Source organism: Haliaeetus albicilla, chromosome 3 (assembly GCF_947461875.1).
Source record: "Haliaeetus albicilla chromosome 3, bHalAlb1.1, whole genome shotgun sequence".
In the NCBI taxonomy this organism is placed as follows: domain Eukaryota; kingdom Metazoa; phylum Chordata; class Aves; order Accipitriformes; family Accipitridae; genus Haliaeetus; species Haliaeetus albicilla.
In genome coordinates, this window is record NC_091485.1 from 15,915,554 (window position 1) to 15,940,646 (window position 25,093).

Below are 25,093 nucleotides of genomic sequence, written 5' to 3' on the forward strand. Positions count from 1 at the left end.
AGTTGCTAGACATTGGAGAAAAAAATTCTCATCTCTGGTGTAGCTAAGCAAACATTTCTTCTTCTTCTTTTTTTTTTTTTTTTTTACTCTGCAAGAATTGCAATAAAATTAAGCTCTATCTTTCTCTTTCCTCTAGGGCTTCTGAGAAGAAAGAACAATTCAAATACTGTTGTAAAATAATATTAAGAACAAACGAAATAAAATTAATAAAACCAGCATGATTTAGAGGAAAACCTGTGGCAGAAAAGTAAAGATGCAGTGGAAAAGTTATGACTCTCGGTTGGTAAAGGAGGTCCCAGGTAACATCTCTTGTACTGCATCACTGCTCTGGTCCAGGAAAGGAAGTCTGTACAGGAAAAAAAGTAGAGTCTGAGCAGTGATAGATACCAATAAAGGAGAAAAGGAGCATGAAGAATACAGCCACATCAATACATCAGGAAACATTTTTTAATAGTAATATATCATTTTATGACAAAGATTCATTTAAACTTTGCGAGGGAAATACATATATTATTTTTATGCATTTGTATGTTAGTGTTTTCCATGAAGAGAGCAATATAACACCTGCTCCTCCCCTGTTCCTTTTGTACTGAGTTGGCCAGGCTAATTATGTGCCTTTAGCTTTGGATAGAGGTATTCAGCCTGAAGAGATCATCCACCCTTGCCTCCTACAGCATTCATAACTTTACTAGCTAATTTTAAGCTTTGAATTTTTGCTGCAGCAATAGGATATTTATGAGCAAGATGCACTGTTCTGAATTTAAGAGTTCAAGCAACAAGGAATCCATTAGATACCTAAATAGGTTTCTTCACTGCAAAAACAAAAGCCAGCAAAAAGTCATGCTCTATTTCCTAGCTTTGATGGAATCAGGTTTAATGAATGTCTAGCTTTAGTTTTTCATCCACTTGTAAAACTATGCTTGTGTGGTGCTTGTACAAGGTGACTTAGGCCCCTTCAAGAGTAGATAATCACTAAATACAGTCCTATTCCTTTCACTTGGTGGGAAGTCTAGCAGTCTGATTACCCTCCCAAGAATATAAGTATTTTTTCAACATTGTTTTACACAGCTCTACAACTGAAAAGCTGGGAAGCAGAGAAATATAATTTGACTTTACACTGTCGGCTTTTTTCTGGAGGAAAGGCACCTTTTGAATTTTCTTATGAGAACTGATATATGAGATAAGGAATCTCAATGATTCCTTAACTAATATATATAGTATATACACACAGTTATTTAAGGAATCTTTGAGAACCACGAGTATTATAGTTAGTATGATGTTTAAAACACTCTTTAGCAATGTTCAGAATAAACATACGTAAATATATATGTGTCTGCAGGCTAATTTAGATGCAGAAAATATTTATGATGATTAAGATAGGAATCTCTGTGAATCTCATCTTTATTTGTGGTGTATTTTACTGTGAATGGAGCAAATGATTCTGTATATCCTTTTTTTGTTGTGCATTTTTTAACATCACAGTAATTACTGAAGTATTTATCTTCCAGATTTCAGAGAGCAGAACTGATTGAGATGGCCCTAATGCTTTGCAAAATATTTCCACCTTGTCATATTTCTTTATTTCCAAATGTCATACTTTAACACTACATTATAGCAACCTAACCAGGAGGATATTTTGATTCTTCTTGGGATTTACAGTCCACCAAGCCCATAGAACAAATGCAGGGATAAAAGGACAACTGTCATTCCTGTGAAATTTTGCAGTAGTTTGGGTCAGCTGATGTGTGATTGAACAAAAATGAAAAGTATCACCAATACTGAGAAATTGAGTGCTTACCCTGAAATTCAATTAGTTCACTTTTTCATTTAAAAATTGGAATATTTCATTAAAGCTAGTTATCCTGCTCTTAAACAAAACAAACAAAAAAAAAGACAGAAATCTCTCAAGCACCTTCATTTATGCCATAATGATACACTGGTTCAAGATGGCTGCTCTTATTGCAGCTTTCTATTTTATAGCTTAAATTCCTCATTGCTCTGGAATTGATTGCAATATAAATCCTAAGAAGGTTGGAAGCAAATAGAAATCTGCTTTGCCAGATTTAGAGTTGTGTGTATGGATCACACACTTCAGATTCATTTTGACTTGAAGAATTAACAATAGTGAGAAAGATATTATAGTCCTTAAAAGTTCAGGACTGGGGAACGCAAGAGAACTGTTAGCAAAGTTTCTGGGTTCTTTGGACTCTGGTTTAGAACCAGATTTTTCTTCTAGATTTTTTGAGGGAAGCCAGAAGCTCAGGCCCAGATATGAAGAAGCCTTTGACCATTGTCTGAAGATAATCTCAGTTTCTCTATCTTTCTTTCACTCACTTGCTCTTTTGGTTGTTCACCCTTTTGCTCACTTGCTCTTTCCTGCTCAGGCTTACACCTTGTAAGCATTTCTGGGTTAAAATGGAAGAGTGTAACTAAAACTGCTGGTAATTTGTGTACTATGTCAGAAATTCCTATATCATACTGTCATTTACAGTGGATCTAAAAACATTTAAAACTAAACAAAATAAATTTTTATGTAGGTCGGAGAGGTGTTTGGTTCCTTGAGGGGGGGGTTGGGAGGGTCATTTTCTTTCTTTGGTAGTTTTGTGGTGTGTTTTTTTGTTTTGTTTTATTTTGCTTTAATTAAAGCTCTACCATATCTATTCCTTAGTGCACTGGGCATATAGAGCAGTGGGATTAGTTTCACTCTCGTTGTGGACTATGTTGAAAGCAAAGATATTCAGTATTATACTATTAAATTTGTTATTAATGGGAAAAATGGACATATCAAAATAATTGTCTTCAAAACCAATATAAGATGTGCTTCAGTAAAGGAATAAAACTGAAAAAGGAAAAGCAGGATTTTCAGTTTGCTTAAGAGAACAGTTATTTAAAGTCCATCGGCACCCACCTTGTATGTATATCTGACTGAACAGAAAATGGAGAAAGATATAGAAGACATCTGATTCATGCAGTGTAATAAATCTATGACAGTTATAAGTGGTGAAAAACATTGAATTATAATGGAAATGCCCAGCACAAAATCAAGATGCCAGGAACTATTAATCAAGACCATAAGGAATGCAAAGAGGAGAAATTAAATGCAATGGGCAGTTGAGTAATAAACAGGAAGGACTATCTACCAGGTAGGAAAATTCATATCATCTGCATGTTAAAATAATTGTTCATAATCTACTTAGATTGAGTGGGCAAAAAGTTTGGGGAGAGTCAACTGGAGTGAAAAATTACGTTGTGTGCTTCAGAACACTGAGAGCTCAGAAATAAATTATTTTATTTTATTATGGGTCTACATCTTAGAGAATGAAACAGAAGACACTTCTCTAATCTGATAGACACTACATCTACTGCAGATGATCATATCCTGCTAAAGAAGGTAAATTATACCCCTAAGCACTGATTTATAAAATGTAGTGGTGAGGAAAAACTACATTATTATTGAGACTTCAGTCTGGGTTGCTTGCTTAACACCTGTTACTTACAAGGCCTGTATCACCCGCTGAACCTTAGAGATGGCATTTTCCTAACTTTAGAAAGAGCCACATACATCACAGTAAAATTTGTTTTAGTCTGTATTTTAGAAAAATAAAGGTGAGTTCATCACAGAACTATAAAACTTGCAGTTTCTGTCTCAGGTGACAATGACTTGATTACATATATTATGTGCATAGAGAGCAAAGTCTGAAATAGAAATGTAAATTTTTGGCACTTCAGCAGCTAAATTATTTTGATGCAAATCAACTAGGAGAAAAAGTCCCACAGAGTCACATACATGCTTAATGAACTGAAAACTGTTAAAAACAGTTTGTTTGGATATGTTCTGGAAAAGATATACTTCAATTAAGCCATGTTCATTGGAATTGCAGAGGGAACTACTTCAGGAATTTCCTATGGTTTGTGTTATGCAGGTGGTGATCAAGAGTGATGGTGACAGGGCCTCCTGGCTGCATAATTTATTGAATCTATTAATTTTGACAATGTTTCATATCACCTAAATTTTAGGTTTATAAAGGGCCAGAGGGAGTTAGGTTTTGGCTTCCATTAACTTCTAGCAAGAAGATGGTCCTATACCCCTTCTTCCACTTTGAAAATTATAGCTGTCCTTTATATACAGATGTCACACATTCACTTCCTAATATTGGCTTCTACAGCTAGGAGGTGATTTTGAATACAGCCCAAATGGCAATAACATGCAAGCACTTGAATCACTTAGGTGCTTTGGAAAAAACTGCCTCATATAATTTGATCTAATTATTTCTGGTATTCCTTCCTTGTATTTACTACATAGGACTTCAGTTAGGGACTTATAACTTCATTAACATAAAATGACAGAATTACTTGTTGTAAAATGTGAAATGTATTGTAAATAATATTGTATGTTCATCTGTGTACAGCATTATAAATTACATATTTTACAATTATTTAGGAAATGTTTTTAAAATCTGAGAGTTTTGCATTTTGATCAGCTGTCATGCTGTAGAAGTTTGCATTTTAAAAAATGTCTTTTGAAGAGTTGGAGGGTTTTATCTTCAGATAACCTTTTGATGTCTCATCATCATCTATCTTTCTAAATGAATGTAGTATTTGCTTGATGTCATTGATTCTTATGAAATTGGAATAATCCCTTCCTTTGAGCTTCCCAATGACAATATTTTTAATGATTTTGCTCCTGCTATCTTCCATTGCAAATTTCAAAAGTGGGCTGCCTTCTTTCTCTCTAAAAGTTTCAAAACTTTGAAGGGAAAGGTAATCCTAAGGTTGACTTAAAAAGTATGAAAGCACCTGCCAAAGTGTTCAAGATCAAGGAGACAGCTGCAATTTCAAAAGTGAAGCTTTAAAGCTTCAATGGATGTGAAGAGGAAAAAGCTTCCCTTAATCTGTCATAAAACGTCTTTTGTAGTAGCAAGTAACAAGAACAACAAGACTGAGAACTAAGCATTACCATAGAGTATACTACTTTTGAGTCACTGAAAATTAGCTGCAATTCAACCGAAAAAACTTGTGTTTGGACAGCCAGACTGTCCAATAGAGAGTTAAAAAAAAAGCAACAAACAAATGAAAACACATACATACATCAAGAAACAAACAAATTTTGTCAAATACAAAATGAAAAATAAAATGTATCAGCTATCCTGCTCATGAAATAAGCTAATATAGTTCAACATTAAGTAAAGGAAACAAAATTTGAGTTTATTCTCTGAACATCCAATCAGACTGAGTATCCAGTATACCTGGTGATAAAAAGACTACTTAGAAATTGACCAGATTTTAGAAGAAATGACAAATATTTAGAAGAAAATGGAGAAAGAGAATTTCAAAAGCTAGCACAAAACTGGAGTAACTGAACATTGTTATCAAGTTTGAAGTCTTTTCTAAAAGCTATAAAGAAGTAAAACTAATAAATATGTTAGTGAACACTTGATCAACTAGATAATAAATCTGTTAAATTTCAAGTCTGCTTTCAAGTAATTCCTGTATCATGGGTAATTCCACTATTAATTCAAGTAAATTAATTTTTGAAGCAAAGCCCCGCCTGTGGTTTGTGTCTAACTGGTTGTTTTGTATTGTCTTTCCTTTGTTGTGAAATAAGGACACAGCACTCACAATGAACATCTCTGTCTACATAGAATATTCTGCTGAATGTTATTGTATGTATTGGTACCATTGTATCTCACTGTATGCTTAATTTTTTAAATAAGAAATTAGAATAATTTTGTGTTTATAAAACTAACATATTTTCCACTTGTACTAGAGTTTTTCCATTAAACTCATGCTCTCTTAGTGCTTTTTCTGTAACCTTCTAGCAATCTCACTTGCATTTTTTGGCAGAGCCCTTTACGTATATCCTGAGACTTAGTGCATTAATTAATAATTCATGTCATGAAGCCATGACTGAATATCAAAATGTGAAGCCAAACGGTAAACTGAGTTCTTTATACCTGGCCTAGGACAAGTGGGTGAATGCTTTATTAGTTAATGCAGGTACAAATTCTTGCTTTGCAGAGGTACTTATGGACGTTCATGACAGGACAGATTTTTTCTTCTCCTAGCAGATGTACAGATAGCCACAAAACCACAAAGCAGTGCACAGGCAGGACTTTGGTGACTTTGCAAAATTAATTTTGTAAGGAGCCACATGCTCAGAGTCCCCAAGAAAGAGTCCAAAGTGAATGACTGCTTAAACCTGACTGCATACAGCTTAAGTAAGACCTTTTTTTTTTTTTTTAAAATTAACCCACTTATAAACAGGTTAATGTACAAGCCAGGAAAAGACAAATGCACAAGTGATTACAAAATTTAAATAGCATTGTTGTAGTACCAAATGAGAAGATAATTTATTCTGAAGATGTGTTTTCAAGTTTTACTGAGTATTTTTGGTTAATGGCTTGATAATGGAAAAGGGTGTAGCCTCATAAAATTAGTTGATGATTCCATTGTGGGATGGGTTGCACTTTGAAGGGCAGTGTCAGAACAGTGTGGAACAAAACAAGATTCTTAGTTCCATACCTAATTCCCTGATTCATGTAAGTATCCTACTCCAGATGGTTTACTGCCCTTGGATGACAGAAGATACAAGTTCCTGTGATTTAATTTATCTAACTGTAAAGGTAAGCAAAATATTCTCCAGCTCTCGTGTGTAGAAATATTTGTAATATAGCATACTTCAGCTAAGGCATGAGCAAGCTTGTAAAGACCTATATTTTCGAAGGAATTATAATAATTTTATTAATGATAATTTTAGATATATATTTAGGCTTCTCCTCCACCATTAACAATGAATGTTACAGGTACTTGAGTTTAGTAAATCTATGCCTGCTGAGTTCTCTTTCTTCCTTGTCTCCTTAGCTTTGTTACCATAATGAATTCTTTTCTTTTTAATATTGTAAATTTGACTATAGTAAAGCAAATGTTACATTATAGTCACACCTTCAGCAGAAACCTCTCTTAAAAATTAATGGGAGACAATGTTTCTGAGTAGGGAACATAATCTGGTATTTTAGGAAATCTTTTAGTATAAATCATTTGAATGTATATTCATGCACATTGTTGTGGCAAACTGAGGAAAGGGTGTAGTCTGAAATCATTTTCTATAGTCCACAAATTTTAATAATGCTAAAACCTAGTGCCATAGAGAAGATGGAGAATCTAGGCAAAAGATGCAAGAAAAGGAGTAGTCAGGATGCACATATTAGGGAGACAAAGATAAATGAGTGGAAATTGATCACAGAGAATTATTATCCACATAAAAAGTGATTGGAACACTCTGCTCCATTTATCACGTGCTACACCCGCAGGCAGAATTTTGCTAAAAAGCTTGTACTTCTCCTCTGATGAAAGGCTTTAAATTTAAATTCTCAAGTCAATAATTTTGCAGCATTAAATTTACCTTCAGCTAAATTAAACAAGTTTTATTTTACATTTTTTTAAGAAGGTAAGGATGGAAAGGCTATATAGATACAAATGTCAAGAATATATCTAAAGGCTCTGAGGGCCAATTCGAATAGGTTAGCCCAAAAGTGGGCTTTTTATTACATTACTCCCAAGAGACGCTGCAGTAAAAGCCACTTCTCTAGTATATGTCAGGAAAGTGAACAGCACTTCGTTTCGGGTTTTTTTGCCTGTAAGTAACACAAATGTATAATACCATCAGTCTACAAAGAAAGAAGATATCTGAAAGTGACAAGGGCCAGCAAGAAATGTTTTTGATCTCCTTGCAGAGTATTCATGTTATTAATGTACTTGTTAAGAACAGTTGAATGATCTAGTGAAGCTCTGAGACAGGATCCAAATATAGAGGACAAAACTGAAGAAGAAAGCAGATGAATTTTTAAGCTATGGCTTATGTATAGAGAATCTAGAGAGCAATCTATCATAACACCCTCTCTTTCTTACATGGTGGTGTTCAGAGATACAGATAAGAGAAAAATCTCTAACTGGGATTTACAGCCAGTGTCAAGTCTTCATCTTTTCCAGGAGCCTTAAGCCTTTCAGAGTGTGTAGACCAAAGCATAGGACCAGGTATGATACTCTCTGAAATATCATCTAGCACTTCTCTTATGGACAGTGATGATACTGACTTAGCCTCAAAAAAACCATGATCTGTACATTTCAGTGAAAGTCATCAGAGCTCTAAGCATCTTCTTCACCTAATTCATGTGTATATGACTTAGCATTTAGATAATGGAATCAGCCATTCAAAGCCCTCAAAACGGTTCGCATGTTTTGTATGGACGCTAGGTGTTTATGTTACTTTTCCTGCACAAAGACCTATTGCTTATTACTCTGATGCTTGATCATGACGGCAGGGTGAGAATGCCCTAACAAAGAGATTTAGTTAATTGGGCAGTACAACCAATACACAAATGGCATTCAAGTGCTGTTGTGTTAACCAGTTGTACTTAAAATGTGAGTTTTAAGTTTTAGCGATAAAGTAATTTAGGAATGGACAAAAGGAAATAGTTAAGCATTTTCAGGCCAAAACAGTTTTCTGAATCCAAACAAGCCAATACTATAAAGGGCTTTTTACTGCCTTTTTTTTTTTTTTTTTTTTTTTACAGTTTTCAGCATTAGATAGTGAAAGGCTACTGCCTTTCATGACACTGTTGGCCTGGGATTAGTGCAGTAAATACTGCTTTTGGCTATAGGATAGTGCAGCAAAGGTGTCTAGATGGCTGTTAGAGAAAAGAAAGATTACTGTCTAAGGTGCTAAGAGTCTGAAATGGGTACATAACGTTTCAGGTATTTTTTCTTCAGTATACTTACTTTCAGTGGATTTCAGAGCAAGCTGTGGAAATGACAAAATGAACAGGTGGTTCTTAAACCCTATGCTGTCTTGAATAAGACATGCTCTTCAAAGGTTGTTTGTTGCTGCTTAGTTTAGGAGGAGAATGGCAATATTTGTAGGAGTATCAGACACAAATAAAATGTTGTTGTTGAGTGCTTCATAATAACAATTTCCATGAAACAGCCATAACATAACTCCCTGCTGAGTTACAGAAGCTTAATAGTTACCTTAAATTATCTGCAAACACATAAATGATGCTGAAGTTACTACATTTTTAATCTGGAAAAGGAAGTCTCTTGGCAACTGCTTAGTTTTTTTCTAAATATGGCACATCAGGGATTTATTTTTTTTGTTACCCTTTAGGAGTGAGGACCTGCCTGCAGAGCACAGATTATTACCTTGACTCGTAAAATCAATTAAGAATTTTCTCTTGTCAATAGCTATACTGTATGCAATAGATTCAGAAAAAGCTCTCTGTTTTCTGCTTCCTTATTTCTAAGTATAATTACAAACATTCTAAATAATCAAACAATGTTACTGTCTTCAGAAGTCATGGTTTACATGCATCAGTATTTCTGAAATTAACTCCTTCCTGAAATTTTAGAGTAAACAAGGCAAAAGCATGCTACAGACTTAAGAAATACTAACTGGCAGTATGAGGAATGAGGTGGAAAGTGGAACAAAAATATTCAGTTATACCTACACATACATGCTTTGACCCCGCCATGATTTGTTTGATGTCTACTAAATTTTGCAGTATACAGAGCACAAGAAAAGTTTTAACTGATTTGTTAAGGACAATTCTCCAAACAGTACAAAACTTTTTTAGTGCTGTATTGCAGCAACAGCTTTATGTTGTATAAACCTTAGCATAACTGTCTAAGTTCTGGAGATGGTGTCAGGCATGGGAGGTAGTTTTCACCTGCCACTGGTGTCAGTTCATTTCCTACTACCCTGGCTTGAAATTGCTCCTCAGCAGGAAACAATTTGCTCGTATTTCCTCTAATTGACACTGATGGTGGAAAAGTAATGTTGTAAACCATCATGTGGCCAGACAATGCTGCTTTGGAAGATCTTGCTGAACACACGCAGCCCTTTCAGAGATCTTTTGTCCTTTTCACATTTATATTGTGTCTGGCATCATGGTTTTGTCACAAAATCTACATTATTTTTTCTTCCCTGTACACGAAAATAGTTTATTGGTAACAGGAAGAACAAGGATTTTTTTCAACAGCTTTAATCCTTTTTTACCTCCTTTAGGCCAAATAAAATGTGAAATGAAATAAAAATTTAAATATTGAGGTACAGATGCATGGTGATAGTATTTGGAGAACATTTTCTCCTATGCCCCATTTAAAGTAAGCAGGGTACTGACAATTGCTATTCAGATATCCTGTTATTTTCAAAAGTGTATTTCTACAATTGGTGTAAATGGAGCATACAAATATACTGGTATACTAGACAACAGTTATTTGACAGTGTAGCAATATATTTAAATAACATGGAAGGTTATTTAAACTGTAGACCCTATCAGCCATGTGGTATTCAGTTTACATATATTGTAGTAAAAGTTTTGTGTTCTTAACATAGTTTTTGGAGCATGGGTGGGCTTCCTTCTTGAATGAGTAATACTTAGTTGCACCTCAAAAGTAATGTGCAGATTAATGTCAAATGTAGACCATTGGACCTCCAGTCAAAAAAAGGCAGAAGTGGAGGTGGTTTGAAAGTTGGGCAATTTCTAAATTAGTTTAGTTCATTTTATAATTTAGATTAAGTTGAACTGAGTTTGCAGAAATTAATATATATCTTCGAAAGACTGAACAGTCATAAAAAAGTTTTTTTGCCATGAACCTTTTTCAAGCTACAGGGTAAACTGAAGGGACAACGCACAGAATGATACAACCTGTCATTGAATTTCTGGTTGGCTGGACACATCAGCATCAGATATGAGGAGTATGGTAGGTTCATAAATAAATTTTATAGGCTAGGTTTATTTTATTAATGGAAAAGCTGGTTTAGTTCATTTTGGAGCTTTCATATCTCTTTTTATATATCCTTTATTTATGTGAATGAAACACATTGCTACAACTTTACCTTCAGAGACAGAAAGGAAAAAGAAGTAATGCTTATTTATGTTTAAAATGTCTTCAGACATAAAGTGGATATCTGTGTGCAATAGACATATGTTATGGAACAATAATTTTAGTAAAAATTTCAAAGTACAAATGTATCTTTTACAGATATACATACATATATAAAACCTTTTTATTAATTTAGTCCTTGTGATTATTCATTGTATTCAGGAATATTTCAGGAATAAACTCATTACCCTTTTGTTTTTAGGTAACTCTGTCCTGACAGCAACCAACTTCACTAGTTCAAATCAATGTGCTGAGGAGCCTTGTTGTGCCAAAAAGCCACATAAAAGAAGCTCAGAGGATTTTTTTTTATCCTTGCACTTGTAAACAAACAATACAGACATAGAAAACATTATGAATACCAGCTTCTTTTCACCTAGAAAGACTGAGGCACAGGGATATTAAGTATTTTTTCCAGGGACTCATTATAAGGGTTAAGACTCAAATACATACACACAAATGTAGCTTTCTATACAAAAGAAATGTATGTATGTGCTGTGTGAATATTATATACGTAACTAAGCCTTAATTTTAAAAAGTAACTATGGTTTCACTTCTCACTGGAGTAAAGCAGATGCTTATAAAGATGGGATGCTACTGCTGTTCAAAAAATTTGGGCAAGAAATTTAATAGAAATGGATGTTCAGTTACAATAATAGTATAGAGAAATAACTCCAAGGAATAGAAATATTATCTAATAAAAGATTAATTTAAATAGAAAGACGTCATCTTACAAAATTGTGCATGTATATTTTGAAAAAAAAAATCATTTTTTCCATCCAGAAATTTTCATTGTTATTTTAAATAGCCTGATATTAATTCTATTTTTATATTTCTATGGATACTTTAAAAAGTCCTGTGTTTTCTAAGTGTAAACGCTTTCAGAGGTAATAGAGCAAAGCAGGAAAAGCACTGTATGAGGATACACTCTGTTAGCAAATCTAGAAAAGATGTTTAGATAGTATTAGGTGATGGAAGGGCAATAAAGTTGGTCCAGAAGGAGGACACTGGCACATTGGAGAGAAGGTTAAAGTACATCAACATATTGTATTACATAAAGTAAGGCAAAGCAAAACAGTGAACAAACAAAAAAAGTATTTACTGATTCTGGCATCTTCAGATTTCTGAATTCTCATTTTTGTTATCCATTTAGTTGTTCACTATAAATTCTTCTTTCTGTACATAATTGTGTATTTGTCTACTCCTAAATTACCTATAAAAGATAATGATGTATACATCTAGGGATGAAAACTAGAGTTATACACATATTTTAACTATAGTACCTTTAAACTCAAAGAGAGATTTCTCGTATGAGCAAAACGAGAGCAATTAACGTGGCCAAAAATAATTGGAGTGCATTCTGGTTTTGCACTTTAATGCTGTGTTTATAAAGATGAAAGGGCTTATACCTTTAGGGAGAAAATCCTTTTATCTGTAGCAGGGTGCAGTCTGTTTAAATTTTTATGCAGTAAATGTTTCCACTGGCTCCTTTATGTTTTCTTATATTTGAAATTAGCACACATTTATATACCTTTATGAAAAAGGGTCCTAATCTGTAAATTGCCACTTCCTATGGTTGATTTGCCCCCTACAGATGTCTCTGCTTCTTATCAGCCTATGAGTAACTCTTAAATTAAATTACAAATAAGTTCTGCATAACAGGCATTTTACATTTCTTAACAGTATACTTGTCTCACATCTTATTAGCAGTCACGAGGATAAGTAAGACATCTCCACTTTTAACTGAAATTTTCTTTTTTTGTCCTAAGATTCTTGAGCTGAATAGTGTTTACTGGTGGATGAGAATTTGTATAGATTATTTTGGACTGATTGGTGTGATATCATAAAGTGCAATATGGTATACATGAGTTTTACTTGCATAGTTTTTTGCAATTTGTTTGAACCAACGTCGTACATCTAGATTTATGATAACATTGCAGTCTCTTATTGTGTATAGTTTCGATTTTATTTTATTTTACTTGGTTTCATAAACTGGCCAGCTCTTGAAATACTGAGCTTTACTTTCATATGTAATTTGTGAAGAGATTGGAAGCTTACTAAATAAAATAGTGAGTAGATTTCAATGTTGCTGAAGGAAGAGTTCTTAGAATTGTCTTGCTGGCAAGTCCTTCCATCTGTCAGTACTTCTGTTTCTTAAGTAGTCATGTGTTTGCTAACACAATACCTAAGTTAAGAAAAAAACAACAAAGAAAGCAGAGAGCTTTTGAATCACAAAGAAAAACTACAGTCTTTTAAAAACGTTCATAGAAAACCAGAAAATGACTTGTCAGTCAGTCAACAGTTGTCAACTCGGTCAATTCAGTCAACAACCTTCTTTTCCTTAGATCAAAGAAAATATTTTGAGGGAGGGAAATCTAAATTAGGAGCCCATAAAAATATTTCTGGTGTTTTAAATAATGTGGTAGTTGTGTTATCAGTAGTTCATTTATATAGCGTACTTTGTTTTTTCCAAGGGCCTTTCAGACCTAGTTAACACTTTTCTCATGAGACAGAACATTTACTAGAGAAGCAAAAGTTTATGGGCAGAAAATTTGTACCTTGGCCACACTTGAGTCCCCAGAATGCTAGACTGATTATGTGCAAAAAAACATAAAAGCCTATAACAGAGTGGAAGGCAGAGACACACTTTTTTGGGTTCCTGAACATCAGTGAACATCTTTAGTGTAACCTCTTGCTTCAGTCCTTGGCACAGCCAACTTGGGAAGAGCTACTGTTGTTGAATGTAGAAACTCCTTTACAATAGACACTTCCTTCTGATATGTCTCATTATGGAGGATCAGTTGTGCATGCATTTCATCTATCACATCTCCCATTATTCCTAAAAATGTTTCACATGATATGCCTCTTAGAATCCACAGTGACTCTTCTGAGTGATAAATTGCCCCTTAACAAAGTAGCAAGTATTTTCAGTACAAAATTATGCAACACATCAAAAGTGAGAGTTTGGGGACAGTCTATAGTAAGCAGAATTTAATAAGAAATTAAATCAAGCACTGTACTGATTATGTTACTCATTTGCATATATAATTCAATAAGCCTCCTTCATTCTCAATGTACTGGAACTCATGAAGAGTTTTCATCCTCCTTCAGTGACATACAGCACAGTAGCTTATGGCTTACTCCAGACACCTACCAGTCAAACTCATAAACTACACCAACATGTATTCCAGTTATGACACATTTTGCAAAGAAAACAAACAAATGACTTGGAAAATATGTAATAGATGGAAAAAATATTACTGTTTAGGGGAGGAGTCAGGTTTTTTTCTTTTAGTCCATTTATTTGTAAACTTCAGTTTTTGAAACACTGCACAGGTTGACTGGAGAAATATAGTCCTTTTGAGACACTATTCTGATGGCTTTGCCAGCCAAACTAATGTCTCAGGACTCTTGATCTTGTGTTCAATAAGACTTAAAGATCAAAAAAAATATTTATGAGTTTCTGTAAGCTTTGTTGCCAATTATTTACTGGAGTTTGGAGCTGGAAACGCAATGTTTGAATTATAAAGATGGATTAAAATGTTCTTTAAGACTATATTCACAAAATTGTTGGAATGTATGTTGATACATGTTTTTTATCTACTAACTCCAGGAGGTGGTGAGAGTCCTCATCTAGAAAAAAGGAAATTTAAATATACCATTTTCTGTTAAAGAATAGTTAAACTATATCTTCAAAATTATTTTACTGAGCTGTAGAACCATTCTAGCTATTTCAATGACTATTTATCTATTTTATATATAAAGGATTTTACCAAAGAAAAAGGTCTGTCTATGAAGCTTGGTTGAGAGCATTTATTATGTTCGGCAAATATACTTTTCTATTGCATATATGATAGGGATAGCCCTGGAGCAAATTACATTTATCATGTATTTATTTTCATTTTCATTCTGCACACTAATCCATCTCCCGTAGTGTTGGTAGTTGAGATGCTCACCTGAGCATCCTTGATTTTAATTCTCTCTTTGGCATAGTCTTGGGTGATTATCTTAACTAATGGTTTATAAGAATTTTTATTCCTGTACAATTTATCACTAAGAGGAGGACTGGTATGTTATTGGATGAGGGAGATATTGCTCCTCCTCCAAAAATCTGTGGTTTTTTTTCCTCACAGAAGCCCCAAGTATATTTGTATTTGTTTAGATTTTTCATAGCATACAAAATGTTTCTTTCAGACAAAATCTAGTAAAGGAAGAAGTGTTTCAGCCAGAAAAAGCCACATGCAATTTGATTTAGGTCACTTTTCTGTGTTTGGTTGTATAGTTTTGGGAATTTTTTTTGTTTTGAGTATGTGTCCTTTGGTTCAGTGTGGTTTCAGAAGCTAGACTGAAAATCAGTTGAATTCTGTCTATTCACTGTTCTCCTCACATAAGGCTGTGGAGAGCAAGTTTTTGTGCCCAAGAATACCTCTCCAAAAGACTTTTATGAGACTTGTTAGAAAGTTCACATAAACTAAACCTATCTCTAAGGGAGATGGATTAGTGGGCAGAGTGAAGGTTAGGAGACATACATATGAACACAATTTGTCTCATGGCTATCCTTATCATAGATGCATACAAGAAAATGTATTCACTGAGCATAATAAAATGCAGTCACCTTTGCAACATTACCTATGCAACAGCTGTTTAATTGTGCACAACAACATAGCAGTAATACACAACCACTTTAGTGGCAAAATATTCCCTTCGCTATTAGAAAATTATGCAGAGAGATAATAATAAGGGGCGCAATGCAATTAGGAACATTCTATTTGAGTACATGAAGTACAGAGCATCCAGCTGAAAATATGCTTTGGGGCATATAACAACCATAATGGCCAGGACATCAATTTGTCTGAAAGAGCAGCCCTGATTGTGGTTTTCTAAAGTAGTGTGAAGAGCTCTTAAAAAGGGTGAAATCCAGAGCACACAAACACCCACACATTAAAAAAGAAGGGCAAAATGTTGCATTGTGGAAATGTGGATCTGTCCTGTATTTTTGTAGGTGTGCAACTAGAAAAATAGTTTTCCATCATTTAATTTTATATGACATTTTGGTTATATAAAAAGAACTAGAAGCTCCAAGTCCCAGTCTAAAGCAGCTAAAAAAGATCAAAGTATTTGAGGTTATGCAATAGTGAGGTTTGCAAAATTAAGTAGGAGTTTGAACTTTGACAGCTTAAATTTTCAAATCAGCCTAAACTTCAAAGGATTTATTATCTTCTTTCAGAAATACATTTGAAAAAAAAGGCATAGGTTGACATCTACTTATTGTCCCCATACTGGAAATTCCTTTCTTTTGACATGCCTTGTCTCTGAGACTTGGATTTACAAGCAACTAGACACTGCTACACAGCAATTTTCAAAGCCATAAAACTTCCTTTGAGGAGAAACTAATATGTTAGCCTAAGGTTTGTGCTTTCAAATGGACTTTCATCCTCAGCTGTTTCTTATTATTTGAGGGTTAGCGCTTGACCTTGCTTTTCTGGAATGTGAATCAGGACTATATTGATACAAATTGTTCAGGAGGTAATTGTCCAATTCATCATTAGGAACACAATTATAAAATAAAATTAAATTGCTGTCCTAGAGTGTAAAATAAGTAGGTGTTATCAGTGTTAAATGTCAATCAGGATGGAAATGGCTTTGCATTTGTATCACTATAACAAAGCGGGCGTCAGGAAAAATAGTATTCTCATGTAATTCCAGCGAGCATCCTGTAAGCACAATTGCTTAAGGGGAAAAAGTTACTTTTGGCAAATGTTAAATAAGAAAGGCTTTCAAGCATGCAGAAGGCACTTAATAAAACTGAAATTTGAGCTACTATTTACATTTATTTACAAAAAGTAAACTGAAATGTTCTACTTATAGTGTCACCAGTTTTTATGACTCTGCTACCTCTTTACTTAGATGCCACTTCATCATGATCTCTAAATTCTTTACCTTCCTGAAAGCATTATCTTTTGCTGGGTTTCTTTTCTTTTTTTTTTTTTTTTTCTTTTTTAAAGCTTAGCTAGAAGTAAGTAGCAAAAAAATGTGTTGATTAAACTTTCAAAAGGAAAAGTAATTGAAAGACTGCAGTTTTCCTAGCTGTGGAAAAGCTGGTAATCACTTAAGCTTAATGCCAACAACAAAATTTTGTGTGTATGTGGTGTCAGTGGACATAGATTTTTGTTTGCTACTATGTGTAAGCTGTAAACTTGGGTTTTTGAATTCATTGTTAATTAGAAACTAAAAGCCTCAAGTAAATCTGATAGCAAATGGGAGAGATGAGTCCTTGTTTTTAAAATGAAAGAAAGGGATATTTGTGACTGGCTGCATCCTTATTAATAAATATTGTGGAGTAATAGGAGCAAAGCTGCAGAGTGAAGCAGTTGGTGTTAAGGATCCAAAATCCACACTGCTTGTTGGGGATTTTACTTCAGAATAGATCTAGTCTGGTCTGCTGGATTTACCAGCTGCTGAAGCACATGAAGTTCATTTCTATAATGTATCTTCCAGTTTAGTTTCCTCTGAAAGGAAACCAGTTTATACGCCTCAAGATTGTTCTCTGATGTGAACCATAGAGCCGGAGTGGGAAAAATCAGGATTCAGTTCAAGAGTGCATTCCTGATCTTAACTAAAATGCTCAGGCAGTCATATGCACAGAGTAGCATTTGATTTCTAATCAGCTGTTGTAGCAGCCTACCTTCCTACTGTGGGGACTGGCAGGATTGTGGGATACCCAACAGTAACCCAAGTGAAGTTCCTTTGGGTCTCCACTGGTGGGAGAACTGAACTCAATTTCTACTTATTTGTTAGGAGATTTTAATATGTCCTTTCTAATGGCGTCTCATGATCATTGAGCAAAAGACTACTCTCAGTCCCATGTTTGAAATGTTTCCACTTTATATGAGTAAATATTCAGCAGAACAGGGATCAGAACCCAGTTGTTTCTTGGTTTTTGGATAAAAGTACAAAGCCTCAAGGTAGAAAGTCAGGCTCTTTTTACTCCTTTATTCTTCCTCCTTTACAAAGACTCTGAATAAAGTTTGATTTACTTGATCTTCCATGAAATGTTAATTTTTTTTCCTGGAAAAAAGTTCTAATTTGAACTGGACATTGTCATTCTCTTCACTCTTCCTGCATTAGTTAAGTGCTGTTCCTTGAATTTGTAACATACACATTTCAGGGTTTTTTACTTTGGATTAGTCTTAGTCTAAATGCCTTTTGCATTTACACTGCGTTAAGTGAACTCCTGCAGTGCATCTTCCAGTTTTATTTTATCCATAAGGAATCCAGTTCACATCACAAATCAATGGATAGCAAGTCAGAGATGATTGCAAAATATGATTCAAAAGTTCAGTCCAAACTAGAACACTGATGGGGTTGCACCTCTTATGTACAAATCTCTACAAATGAAAACCAAACATAATCCCTGCTTGAAAACAAATTTCATGTCTATATAGAATCAGTACAACTAGCTGCATTAGATGAATAATTGGGTCTTGCACATATGGTTCCTTGGCATTTGTTTCCCACAGATATTGCTGTATTTTCCAAAATATGGTATTGAAAAGATTGGCTAATAGGCCTATGCTGTTTGTAAAATGATAACAGTTACAGTGTCCTTAATATGATTACTTCATCAGATAAAATGAAGGCAGAAACTGTTGGTTTAAAGTTGAGAGGAATTTTGGAAAAATCAGAATGTTTTTAAAGGTGCCTGCTCTCAACATAAGCTTTTATTCAGTAGATTTCTCTTATTGTGCAAGCAATTTTTATGGCTTTCATACTCCGTGACTTTTGTAATCTGTATAAATTTTCAATTCCGTAATTTCATCATGCATGATTTAGCACTGTATAAATTCCAATTTGAATTAAAAAGTAGCTTTCTTATATCAATACAGAAGTAGGATTTCAGTAAGATTGTGAAGAATTATTGTACGGTACCACCAACCCAGCTTCAAAACATGTATATATATCTTTCCATTAATTATCCTCTAAATTGAATCTGTTTTTTTAATCTTGTTTTAATCAAGGAAAAAAAAAAGTTTGTTAATGAAATTAAACCCCTATCTTTTATTATTTTCTTTCACCAGGTAAAGAAGAAAAGAGGTTTGCCTTATCAATGAAGATATTAAATGTGTTCTTTGCCTTGTAAATTGGTTGTATGGAAGTATTTTTAGCTTACATTTCCAGCACCTCTCATCTAAGAAACAGAATGGTCATTTTTTTCAAGTGATCAGCCTGGTCTTACTTGCTTTCTACTTCAGCTCTCAGGTAATATGTGGGATCTGAGCATAAATGTTCAGTAGATAGTATTTCCAGACATCAGCTGGAAATTCTTTTCACTCCAAGTAAGGTTTCATGTCAGCCTTGCCTGAGGATTTTGATATGGTAATACTAAAGATAGATTTCTAAATATGGCATCTTTATAATGTTGAAAGGATCTTATATCTGGTTTGTATGATAAACTTAGTCTTTAGTCAGCTTCTACTATTCACAAATAATTTTAAATTGATTCAAAGTATCTCTCAGATAAGAAACTAAACCCCAAAATTTTAATCCAGAATATAGTGAGATGATGATAATCAGCATGATGGCTTTCTAAAATAAAGTATCCACGCTGGAAATACAGATAACACTAAAATCCAAACTCTTTCCTTTTGATAATCAACAGACAGGGATTTGATAACTTTTCCTGTGCAGTTTTATGTTTTCATTATGTACGAAAAAAGAACATTCTAGACATAAAAGTTAAGGAAGTATTAAAATGCAATACATGCTTATTTACAGTTCCCAAAGACTTGATTTCAGATGGCTTTTTTGTCATCCTCCTTCTTTACTCTTATCACTTTTGAAGATTAAAATTCTCTCTCAGAAGTCTCAAGAGCTTTACTGAAGACTTTTTTCCCCTTCATTATGATTTTTCCACAGTTTTTAAAGCCACCTTGTCAGATTAGGACTGGCACAAGAAAATCCAGATTAATTTAAGAAAATGTTTATTTGGGGCTTGAAATAAATTAATCAAAGAAAAAAAGGAAACTTTTTTTTTTTTACTTGCAGATATAGACTTGAGGCAATAATTTTAGTGTTAATACTGTTTTAGTCTAGCCTTCTAGAAAAAAAAAAAAGAAGCTGCAAATGTTTTCATCAGCAAGATTGAAGGAGATGTGTAGGCTAAACAAGAAGCATAACTTCTCTCTATCACTGATATGAGATAATTTTTATCTTAGTTTTCTTTCTTCTTCCTTTGTTCAGGGCCCTTCTTCACAATTATTTTGCTTTCCCTGCACACCTCTGGGCCTGTTTGCCTGCTTCTCTCTCTCCACTTCAGTGATAGCCCATCTTCAGAAACAAGTGCAAAATGCCTGTCTGGTGCTGCTGTTGTTTAAAGGCAATAATTTCTATTTCTAAGAGGTGTTGGAGAACACATTGTATAAGAAACTTGATTTGAGTTTGAGAGATGCAGCTTTCTGTTGCAGATTTCACTGTTGGCTGGAATATGGACTCGCATAAATTGTACCATGCCTTGTGTATAACCTATCAGAATTTGCCTGCAGTCTCTTCTAGCAAGTACTAGGGCTAGTATGTGATTATAAACTTGCATGAACATTTAGACAGCACTGTACTGTGAACAAATAATGGAAGGGAAGTGTTGGAAGAACAATAATATTGAAGTGTGTTATTCTGTGCTGAATATTTTAAGACCCCTTCTTAATTGTTTCAGAAAGTGCCTACCAATGGAATTCAGAAAAGGTAGCAGTACAATTCCAACTTACTTATATTATCAGTCAGGCTACTTAAACATGGCAAGATTTTTTTCTTTCCTAAATTTATTTGATGCCTCAATCAGTGGTTTTCCTCTGGACGAAAACAGAAAAAGCGAAAGAAGATTAAAAAAAAAAGTCCAGAAAGAAAAGAGAGGTCATCCACCATAATCAGAACTACTGATTAGTTGGCATTCAAGTATCTGAAAGTAAAGAAGTGAGAATCTTTAGAATATTTTATCATAAATACTGCTTTTTAAGGAGCAACAGTCAAAACCCCCACAATCTCACCTCATTATGGGAAACCTTATTTAATCATAGTGAGACATACCCCTTATTAATCACACTGTAGGTGACACTGCTGATCATGTTAATGTGTATCAGTTCTACTCTCTCACGCTGCCTGAAACTTAGCCAATCAGCATGATACTGTCAGTCAACCTGATAGTGATATTTCTGCTTGCAGATGTTGACCATTATTCATTAAATAATTTGTACCATCAGCAACCATCCTATCTCTCTTTTGACTATAATTTGAAATCTAATGATGATGAGAGATGATGGATTCACAGCTTCAGGGTGCAGTTTCTTGCTCTGGTACTGAATGACCAAAATAAAATCTTTTAAATTCTGATCTTTTTATATGTTTATTACAAAAATTATATATCATTATTTACACTCCTCATCAGGATAGCAGGAATAATAATTTTCTTTCAGTAAAAAATTTATACAATGAATATTAAATAGTTTCTTCTTTGAATAAGTGAGTTAGATGAATCAGTCCACCTAATACTCAATCATTATTTTTAAATTCAGTCTCAGATTGCAGTTTGAAGGTTAGGTCTTGTCTTGTCCAAATGTTCTTTAAATTTGACAATTAGATATCTTCTTTAGAATAGCTATTCTTTAAAAAAAACAAAAAACCACCCCCCCTCCGAGAAATGTCAGTACGTGGCCCTGAAGAAATGCAAATAAAATACATTATTGCTCTCAATTCAGAGAGATCATTAATAGATACTACAGTTTTATCATTCAAACTTTGTTAATTGATTCAGAAAAGTATACTCTGTATTAAAAAAAACCCTCTTTCTTCTTAAATAATATATATTATTTCCTAGCACAAAAATTTCTGTTTGACCTATGTCATATGGAAGGAAGAAATGTAAAAGCATAAACTAGTTGCATGAAGATCTAAGTATGTTTCTAACACTACCTCATGGTAACACACTTATCCATATACAGCATCTTACTCTGAAATTGAAGATGCCTGTAGACATGGGGCATTATCTGTGAGCAGTGAGCAGTTAAATCTCATTTATTCTGTCAGATGATATTAAAACTAATGCTATGTTTTTGTGCATTTATACTTAAAGTCCATTATGTAATCAAGGAAAAATAGCCCATAGGGACATTAAATTTGTCAGAGATGTTATTGTAAGGCTGGCTTAGTTAATGTTTTTTCAGACCATATTTTTCTTGTAAGAAAGATTCATCTGCAGTTTTACTGTTATTAGAGTGTAGTGTGTATTTATTTTTTTGAGGTGAATTGACTTCATATAGTACCTAAAAAGATAGCATCAGAGACATGCAGTCATTCTGGTCTTCCTTTCAAGCACATATTGTATTTAGACATTAACCTTCCCTAATTTTACATTTATGTTCAGTCTTTTTTGGCCAAACTGTGGATATTAAATAAAGCTGAAATGATAAAGCTATTGTAAATATTTCTGCAGTCTTAGAATCATCCCTGTCTACTTAGTTAATGAATAAGTTAATTTCCTTAACAGACTCGTATTTGAATAGCTTCTCCAGCATTACTAAAACATGAAATTATAATGTTGTTGTTTTCTTATGAAATATTTTCATTATTTTAAAGTACTGAATTGTCTCAAGCTTTAAATTATTCCCAGGCATGAGATGATGATGAACTGGAAGACTTGACTTCTAGAGGATGTAGATTTCTAGGCTCTTAGCCAAGGTAAAGTACTTTTCCAATATACTAATATACTTCCTGAATACTTTTGAGTGTCTAATACATTGGGTGGGAAATGGGAAATCAGAATGTATTTCAGCCCTGAAACTGATTGACTGCAGCAGCTTATTTTTCTTCCATAACATAGGTTCGATAATAAGCTTGCTTCTAATTTTGTTAAAATAACTAAAGGAGCTTAAGGTGCTCTTTGCATGGCATAACTATATCATCAGAATTTGCACATGAGCCCTGGAAAAAATTGCTACTGCCAGCAGACAGAAGTAATGCGCAGAGTTGCTGCTTCCCATGTATTTTCCATCACAGAGGGAAAAGAAGCTAACAGAGAAACTAAGATACTGCTTGTGTGATGAAAACCTGTATTGTTGTTTTAGCCAGGTTTTGAAATAACTTAAAAAAAAATATTTTGAACATACTTTATATTTGAATCTCTAAAGCTTTGAGAAAAGACAATTTTCCCAATATTCTAAATAATATTTATTATTTAAAAATGTGGGATAAATTTGTGTAGTTTTGCATCAGTAATAATATTTTATTTTCCAAGTAATACTACTATTTTCCTTTCCCCAAATCCATCTTTGTCTTTCAAGTTGACATTATCGAATGAAATAAGATTTCAGGAGACGGATTGTCTAGTTTAAAATGAATATTTCAATCAAGGGATTACCATTCCATAATTAGTAAAAAATTGTATGTTTAAAAATCTACTTAAGGAAGTTATTTTGCCACCTTGCTTTAAGGAAACCAAACCAAAATTAACTAGAAAGCAATATCATTAGCTTTAAATGAACACTGACATAATCAAGAGTTCTTAATGCTATTTGAAACCATTGCATGGTGCAATGGGAGGCTAGGCACTCTTTACACAAGTGATGATAATCTGAAATAGTCATTGTCAGCCCTGTAAGTCTCTCTTTGGAATCAGTTTCCAGAACCTGACCAGTTACATCAAGAAATCTATAATATAAAGAACAAATACGAACATACTGTGCAGGAGTCTTCAGGCTTTTGGATTGGAATCACTTGTGAATACAGGAGCATTTAAGAATTTACAAAACATAGGCTCTTCATATTTTACCTCTTAACCATACACTACTGAGTTAAATCTCCACTTCTAGCGCTCCATGCATTATTGTGGTGGATTGACCCTGGCTGGGTGCCAGGTGCCCACCAAAGCCGCTCTATCTCTCCCCCTCCTCAGCTGGACAGGGGGGAGGAAATATGACAAAGGGCTCATGGGTCAAGATAAGGACAGTTTAATAAAGTGAAAGCAAAGGTCATGTGTGAAAGCAAAGAAAAACAAATGATGTTATTCTCTACTTCCCATCAGCAGGCGATGTCTAGCCACTTGCTGGGAAGCAGGGCTTCAGTACGTGTAGTGGTTGCTCTGGAAGACAAAAATGCCCCCCCCTTCTGTCTCCCTTTACTTAGCTTTCATATCTGAGCTGACATCATATGGTACAGAATATCTGTTTGGTTAGTTTAGGTCGGCTGTCCTGGTTATGTCCCCTCCCAAGATCTTGCCCAGCCCCAGCCTGCCATTGGGGGGGGGGGGGGGGGGGGGCAAAAATGTTGGAGAGACAGCCTTGATGCTGTGCCAGCACTGCTCAGCAGTAGCCAAAACACTGGTGTGTTATCAACACCTTTCTAGCTACCAATACAGAGCACAGCACTGTGAGGGCTGCTATGGGGAGAATTAACTCCATCTCAGCCAGACCCAATACAATTACGTAATTATCATTTATTAAAATGAAGAACTGTAAAATAAGACTCAGTGGCAAAATTATCATAAAGTCGAGGAAGAGATGTGTCTGAAGAAACAAGCAGCTGGAATGATAGGAGGTGCTCAGATTAGCTTTCGGCTGATGCTCACTTACAGCGTGACTCTGGCTTCAGTCTGTCATTAGCAAAATGAAATTTAATTACATTTTCAAATTCATTTTTTCTGAATTATTGTTAAAAAAAAATTGGATTCAAAACCAGCACTGTCTTACCTGTACTTACGATTTAGACTTTATACATGGACAGCTGTTAATATTTTGTATCTGCAAGTGTACGGGATGCAGGTGCCCAGGCGCAGGCAGCGGGGGCTGCAGGGCGGCCTCTGTGAGGAGAGGCCGGGACACAGCTGGTTCCAGCCGGTTCCAGCCAACCCACCGCAGGGCACGGCTGAGCCCCTCAGACAAGATGGTGGCCTCTGAGAAAGTGTATGTCAGATAGGGTAAAAAATGCCATGCAGCAGTGAGAGGAGTGAGGAAAAAATGCGAGAGAAACAGCCCTGCAGACCCCAAGGTGAGTGAAGAAGGAGGGGGAGGAGGTGGTCTTGGAGAGAGCCCAGTGGAGCAGGTATTTTCCTAAAGCCCGTGGAAAGGACCCAAGCTGGAGCAGGGGAAAAGTGTGAGGAGGAAGGAACGGC

At 34.6% G+C, this 25,093-nt stretch overlaps 1 long non-coding RNA gene across 1 annotated transcript; it reads right to left on the minus strand.

Moving 5' to 3' along the window:
• LOC138684694 (uncharacterized) lies at positions 1-24,067 on the minus strand. Its single transcript, XR_011323938.1, has 3 exons — positions 23,661-24,067; positions 12,997-13,123; positions 1-346 (listed from the first exon to the last, which is right to left on the minus strand). It is a non-coding gene; the product is annotated as an uncharacterized lncRNA (long non-coding RNA).
• Between the last annotated feature and the right edge of the window lie 1,026 nt (positions 24,068-25,093).